The sequence below is a fragment of the Dermacentor albipictus genome, chromosome 10 (assembly GCF_038994185.2).
Source record: "Dermacentor albipictus isolate Rhodes 1998 colony chromosome 10, USDA_Dalb.pri_finalv2, whole genome shotgun sequence".
NCBI classification, from domain to species: Eukaryota; Metazoa; Arthropoda; class Arachnida; order Ixodida; family Ixodidae; genus Dermacentor; species Dermacentor albipictus.
The window spans coordinates 83921708-83928556 of NC_091830.1; the positions used below are offsets into that span (position 1 = coordinate 83921708).

The 6849-nt window shown below is 46.6% G+C and overlaps 1 protein-coding gene across 1 annotated transcript in view; it reads right to left on the bottom strand.

The window, feature by feature from the left end:
• The window catches only part of LOC135918599 (uncharacterized), a 29027-nt gene extending 26175 nt beyond the window's left edge, over positions 1-2852 (bottom strand). Inside the window, exon 1 of the mRNA XM_065452216.2 lies at positions 2793-2852. The gene's annotated coding sequence lies outside the window, so the exon portion shown is untranslated. The remainder of the gene's footprint in view (positions 1-2792) is intronic.
• Positions 2853-6849: the final 3997 nt, after the last annotated feature.

Below are 6849 nucleotides of genomic sequence, written 5' to 3' on the forward strand. Positions count from 1 at the left end.
CCATTTGAAACGCGCGGAGGGAGTCTTCTATGTGCGGGCTAGTTGCGCAGCTTCTGTTGCGTTCCCTGCTATGTGCATGAGGACATGTAAAGGAGCATTAGTTTTCTCAACACGAATTTGCAAAAGAATGTAATTGGATTCCTAATGGCGATTTTCACAAGCGACAGAAAGATAGAACACTGATATACGTTTATGTATTATTCAGACTAAACAAACTCGACCTTCTTGAGGCTTGTCATCCAATAATGTTTTCTCCGTTGTGGCATAATGAAGGTCGTTCCTGACATATCTGAACATCTCAGAGAAGCTTTACTGCGTCAAGTTTCCAGGTAGGACGTGACAAACTGAGTGTTTCGATCCCACATAGCATTTAGTTTTACGTTTCTGAATCCGAAATGCGAGTATATGTGCACATCAGCAACAAGAAAATTTCTAGAGCCATCGAGGCTGACAACGACGGCTTTCATTGCAAACATCATTCGCCAGCTGCGTGCACTGCAAACTCGGCTTAGCATTTATTGGGCAATAATGTCGCCTCAGGTAAGCGAGCACCAATCTAGAGCATTAGTAGTCCTCATGCATTCCACCGAAACTGCAACTTCGATCTTTTGCGTCTTGGGCTTTGACAGCCCGTAATGTGCGAGAAAGGGTTACGCAGAACCATTAGGCTTCCTTATGCGCTTTGCACATGATATAGCTACAGTTCCCTGTTCTCCACTTGTTGTCTAATGTATTCAAATGAGAAACTGTCATCTTAACGTTTCACGAATCACACATTCTTATACGATGTTTAATAGCAGTGGCTACGTTATTATGAGTGAAACATTTTAGTTTTAGCTAAATATTCTTCGAAAATTTCCGCAAGTACCACTTTATGTAATTTTGTGAGTGCACAGTAGGCGCTCTAGAAGATGAAGTAGACAACACCGATGCCTGACAAGTACCTTGAAGTCACTTCTGGCTCTTGGAATGACCGACGGCCCTGCTTGCGACAACTGTGGCAGGGAGGAGACGAATAAAACACTTCCTGTGTTCCCGTTATAGTAAGGCGAGATAAGTGCTCGCGCCCTCCTTCGAAAACCTGTATGATCACACCGTGAAACAGAAAATGTTCTAGAACACTAATGGAGCACTGACAGGGGTTAAGACAGGTTTGGACACTCAAGGGTGTAAATTTGCTTTGTATTAAAAAATTGCACATTCCTATTCTTTGCTGTTAATGCAAAATAACGACGTAAATATGTGTTTTCGATGTGATGTTCTGCTGGCTTCAGAGTTCCGTGGGGCACTTCGTACTTTGTACAACTCAAGATCAGTACGAATAATTAGCCGCTAAGTACCAAACAAACTCCACGCTGAAGCAAGCAATCGGGATAAAATTGTATTTCGTTGCAGATAGTGGGATGGGGAGCACGGTGTCCCGGGGGAGCGCTACACCAGCTGGCGTGCACTTTTATTTATTTATTTATTTATTTATTTATTTATTTATTTCTAATACTGTTAGCCCTTGCGAGCTGTTACAGGGGTGGGAGAAAAAAGTTTTCCACAAACGCGTAACACCAGTTCCGCAATAAACAAACCATGCATTCAGCAAGCACATGACAGTTTACGCTCAAATGATTCAGTTGTGTGCGTTTCTATGAATACATCTGCATCAAGTTTGTTCCAATCGACTATAGTTTTCACAAGAAAGGAAAATTTGAAGGCATCAACGCGCGGCACATAGGGCATTACAGCATGAGGGTGACCTGTACGTGGGGACACTCGTCCCCACGTACAGGTCTCTGTGACGTCTCTGCCACTGGAACGTACCAAGTTACTATGCTGGCGTTAAATCGGTTCATTGAAGACTTGCGCATACACATCGATAAACACAGAATAATTCCACACAGAACAGTCCACTAAGATAAACACACTAAGATAAACACTAAGATAAACACAGAACAGTCCACTAAGTGGCGGCACATGGGCACTTGCCATGGTTGTCGTCAAAGAGGTTCATTGAAGAGCGGCACACATCCTCTGCTACAGTTGGGACAGCTCGGCGAGTTGGTGTGGTAACATCGATAATTACACATCGGTTGCATCTCAGCCGTCGCCGAAATAAGTGCGGCTTTTTTGCGCGCTCTGAGATGCCATGCAATACCGTGGCGGCTGGTGCATGGCGGTGAGATATATCGCGGCAAAGGCATTTTACCGAAGCACATACAAACAGCAGCTCAGTATGGAAGCCTTGCTAATAGTTGCATTGCCTGGAAGTATTACAATATCCAGATGAACTGATGTTGAAGCTCCAGCTTCATATCCCGCAAATTTGACCGACGTGTCCTCTGATTGCCTTATGACGATATGTGCTCCCACAGACTGAGATAAATTTTACATGCCAAGCCTGGCTTCCTATACGTTCTTCATGTCATAAGAGTCAGTAAGAATCCCTATACGGCCCCCACTGCTTTATGGCACACTAGCGTGATTTTGTTGCAGAAATGTGAAGGGGCGCTGAAGAGCCCATGGTTTCTTGCCTGTGGTGCTGTTTGGGAATACTGCACGTTGTGATTCTGCGTTGAGTACCAGTGAAATGTTTCAGAAAAGGCCCCTACCCCTTCCTAGATTAGACGATGCACTCTGCAATCTTTGTAACGCTGCAATCAATACGTCACTGTATAAAGAGAACGACTACGAACAAAGCGAACAAGACTGCCAGATTCTTGTTCTGTATCGTAAGATGTAGTTTTCAAGCTGGAAGTGATGACAAATAAAGTCTCCATAGGCGACAGAAATATCTTACTCACCTAATTTGCAAGACTGAGAAGGCAGACTTGACTCGCTGCCTCGACGAAGTCCCTTTTGCCGCCTTCTTTGACGAGATCCTACAACGTCCCGTAATAGCTCAGAGCTCCCTAATGAATAGCGCACTTTCAAAAGGACGAGGACAAGTTACGCGACAGGGAAGAAACGGACACTCCCTCCAATTTATTTATTAAAAAAGCACAATGATAGATGCATGATAGATGCAGTCAGTGAATCTTGCCTGCACAACGGTACAGCTGCCACATAAAAATCAGAATTTATTACAGCGTTGAAGGCATAGACACATGCCCAAGTCATATCAGAACATGGAAGATGAGTGCATACATATTTGGGCTCATTTATTTTTGAAATCTTTATTATAACTCCCGCCTGACGAACTCATCTCTGCGCATTGCTTAGACAGGTGAGCTTGCCTATTTTTCTCTTCCCTGTGCCCTAAAACGCGTGTCACCCAATCTGGCTGCTTCTGCAAACTCTATTATTTATGCTAATTGAAGGCTGCTCCTAGCTATCACTGTGCTCTGATCAAACAACAGCGGCGTGCTACAATTCATGAAATGAAGACGTACCATGGTAACGATAGTTTTACAGAAGCCTACCTTTCTTCTAATTATAACTTATGGGACACTAGTGTTATTACGATCTTTTGTGGCCGAATGCGCAACCAAGATAACGCTATTTTTCTAGATTTGAATTGTCATTCGCGTGACTTTGCGCCGTAAAGAAAGAACCTTCCGGTGTTCAGGGACTTGATGCGCCCAGAGGCCCCTTTTGCACGAAATCCCTCATAAGACGTTACAGTTGAAGCGTATTGAAAGCGAGCGCTGCACATCACCTTTCTCCTCTTTATTTATTTATTTATCCTCCCGATACTACGAGACTTCAAGGGAATGCTCCTGACTCCCAGTCCCGCTATTCACCACCAGTTCCGCAATTCGCTCCGTCATCTCCTGTTCCCCAAAACTTCAACAGTCGTCGGCCTCAATCTCCCCGTCGACGTTCCCTGTCCCCCATCGTCCACCGCCCTACAGCTGTGAAAGAGAACTAAAAGGCGCAGTTCCGTACGCAACAACTGCGATCTCTTGGAACTGCTCAAGCCCTCGTTTATTTCCTACGAACGTCATTGAAGAGTTTGCCGAAGGTATCGCCGTTCGCGTGCTTGTCGACAAGGTTGCCGCAGTGTCCGTGATTGCCGACTAGCATTCTTCGTACGCTCTGAAATGTTGCGACGCCGTTTTCTGCCATTTCGCTATGCAGAGCAAGCGCTGAGCCATTTCAGCCCCTAGGAACATATACCGTCCGTGTCGCCATACAAGACAGTTTATACCACAATGAATTGTGGTATAAACTCAGCCCCAGCCTTGTCTTGCGCATAGGAAGCGTAGCGCTCTGCTGCAGCTCCCCGTAACCGCATCTCCGGCGTAACATATATAGATACCGCAACTTTCACGGCGTGCCGTGACGAGCGTGCTGTTGTTGCAGGCTACTGTGAACACGCGCATGGCACTCTGGGGTCTGTGTAGGTAAAGTTCTCCAGGCGCGTACCGAGCCCGCTCGGGCCCCAGCATGCCACCGGAACAGGCTGCGTCCCGAGTTGTACCGACTCGAGATGTGTTGCCATCATGGTCGAAGCTCATTACGTTAGCAATCCTTCCAATGCGTGTCGGCAGTGCGGCTACCGCCGCTTTCCCGATGGGGATAGTCCTCACGTGCTCGTACGAGCGAAGACAAGAATTGCGTTATATTTGCCCTTCGGGCAGTTTTGTGTGGTTTCCCTAGAAATAGGCACCAAATAATATGTGGTGCTTCTCACTCGGTGCAAGAAAACAGAATCGTGCGTAGTTGTAGACAGTAGCAAACCAATGGGATGAAGACACCCCGAATCCAAACGTAAGTTAAGGAACAGCCTCGGACTTTGGCTATGTTTCGCTTGTCGTCCACGTCAAAATAGGAAGGAATGGTGTCAACGTGATTATCCAAAATCCAAGTTGGTCTGCGCACCACGGCCACGTTCAATAGGCGTTATGTTGTGAGCACGCCCCATTGCGCCGTAACTTTCGCCGTGCAAGTTATTGAAGGAAAAGGAGCATGAGCGCCGCGAAGGCGGACAAAACGATTTTTGTTTTCAATAAGTTTGCTTATTATGAACGCAATAACACAATTTTGAATGCAAAGCATTTATCAAATATTATACTTGAACTTCAACTGGATTACCATACTTCGATAAAAAGTGCTTAGGGGCCCATTTGAAGGACCTATTTAAGAATGCCTAAGGGATGATAACCATAGCCACCAGGAAATGAAAAGAAGGAAATGAGACAAGAACGGTTGTAAAATTGCGAGTAAGAGGGTGAAGCGGTGAACAGGAAAAGGCGTGTACTGATTTTACGTGCGCTTCAATAAGGGGGGTCCAGCGTTCCGTCTACGTGAAGCATTTGTCCATGTGATGTGGTGCCTCAGCTAAGCCTCAGGAACCCCGGATGGCTAAGCACAGGAAGGTCAAACCCCGATGTGCTCGGGTCGATGGTGTCGCAACACACGAAACGCCTTCTCACGCAAACGTCGCTGCGTTGCGCTGGTTCTTGCTGCCTACCCTGGTCTAAATACCAGGAAATAATTTATTTCTGACAGTAGTACGTAGCGCTTGTGGAATAGAGCTTAGAAATCAGTATAACACATCTGTTTATCGTGGTAACTTGTACACGTGTATAAACTTATATCTGTACTGCAGCAAAGAAAACCAAAATTCCTATTTAGAAGGCCAATAAACATACTTGTTTGTAGATTGGTGGCACATCTTGTGCATGCTGGGGTGATTAAATTTACGTAATGTTTCTCACTAAGGTTGAGCCAGTTCACACCGATAATTTTCTCTCTATGCCTAATGTACAAACAACCCTCTACTGGTCGCCTGAATACAAACTCTTCGTGAAATTGAACCTTTCCTTCTCATTACCTGTGGTTGTCTTCCTTCTTTCATCGTAAGATTCGTGTTCCGTGCATTTGATACGATCCACCTATTAGATATTGAGAGACATGCAACAAATTCTGTGGCAGGCTTTGGAAGCTTCGAAGAGTTCATTTTATTGGAATAGAAATAAGCACCGGGATGACTGCTTACACGGGTAATCTACTATAATAAAGCTTGCGGAGTGAGTTCGCATAGAACAGCAATATAGCAAATTGGCTATGTTGATGCCGAAACTTCTCTGCGAATATCCTTAGCTGAGGCCTATCCATACGCTAGGACTGCTCTTCGTGCAAATTCGGCGGCGTCGTCCATGGTCTGTAGACTGACACGACGATCTTGGGTAGCTTTGAATAGGCATACCTAGAAAATTCAAATGTACAGAAGTCAGCAAAACAAAAAGATTCGTTGGCCGCAACGTTCACCTGGGGACAGACTATCAGCTAAGCTTTTTAGGCAGCATACAGCGGCTTCACACATCATGAGCGCATACATTTCTTTCACACGGTACCACACTTCGCCGACACAAGCGCCGCCGCAGTCACCTCACCTCCCATGCATCTGATGCAACCGCTCCTCCTGTCGCGCCGGCACTTCCGACGTACTAGACGGTATAACCACTGTAGCGCACGCCACTTGCACAGGCGTAGTTGCCAAAGTCTTACCACCCCCACCCCCCTACCCGTCTACATTGCTGCAGCGTCATCACCACATACTTTCTTCCTCTCCCCTACCGATCTTAATTCCAGCAGTGCCGGAACCTCCGACGCGCGTGACGTTATAACCACAGAAGCGCCGGTCACCTGCGCTGGCACCGTCGCCATACTCTTCACCCTCCCCCACTACCAGTCGCCATTACCACAGCGCCGATGCCTTTACCGCGCGTGACGCTATAAACACAGAATCGGAGGTCACGTGCACAGCCGCCGTTGCCATACTCTTTCGTATCTCCTCCGGCTCCTCGCCATTCCAGCAGCTCCGGTACCACGACGGCGTGACGAGGTCACTTGAACAGGCTCACGTGGCCTTTGCACATGTCCCGCCCCCTCTCCCCCAAATGGTAGGCAGCG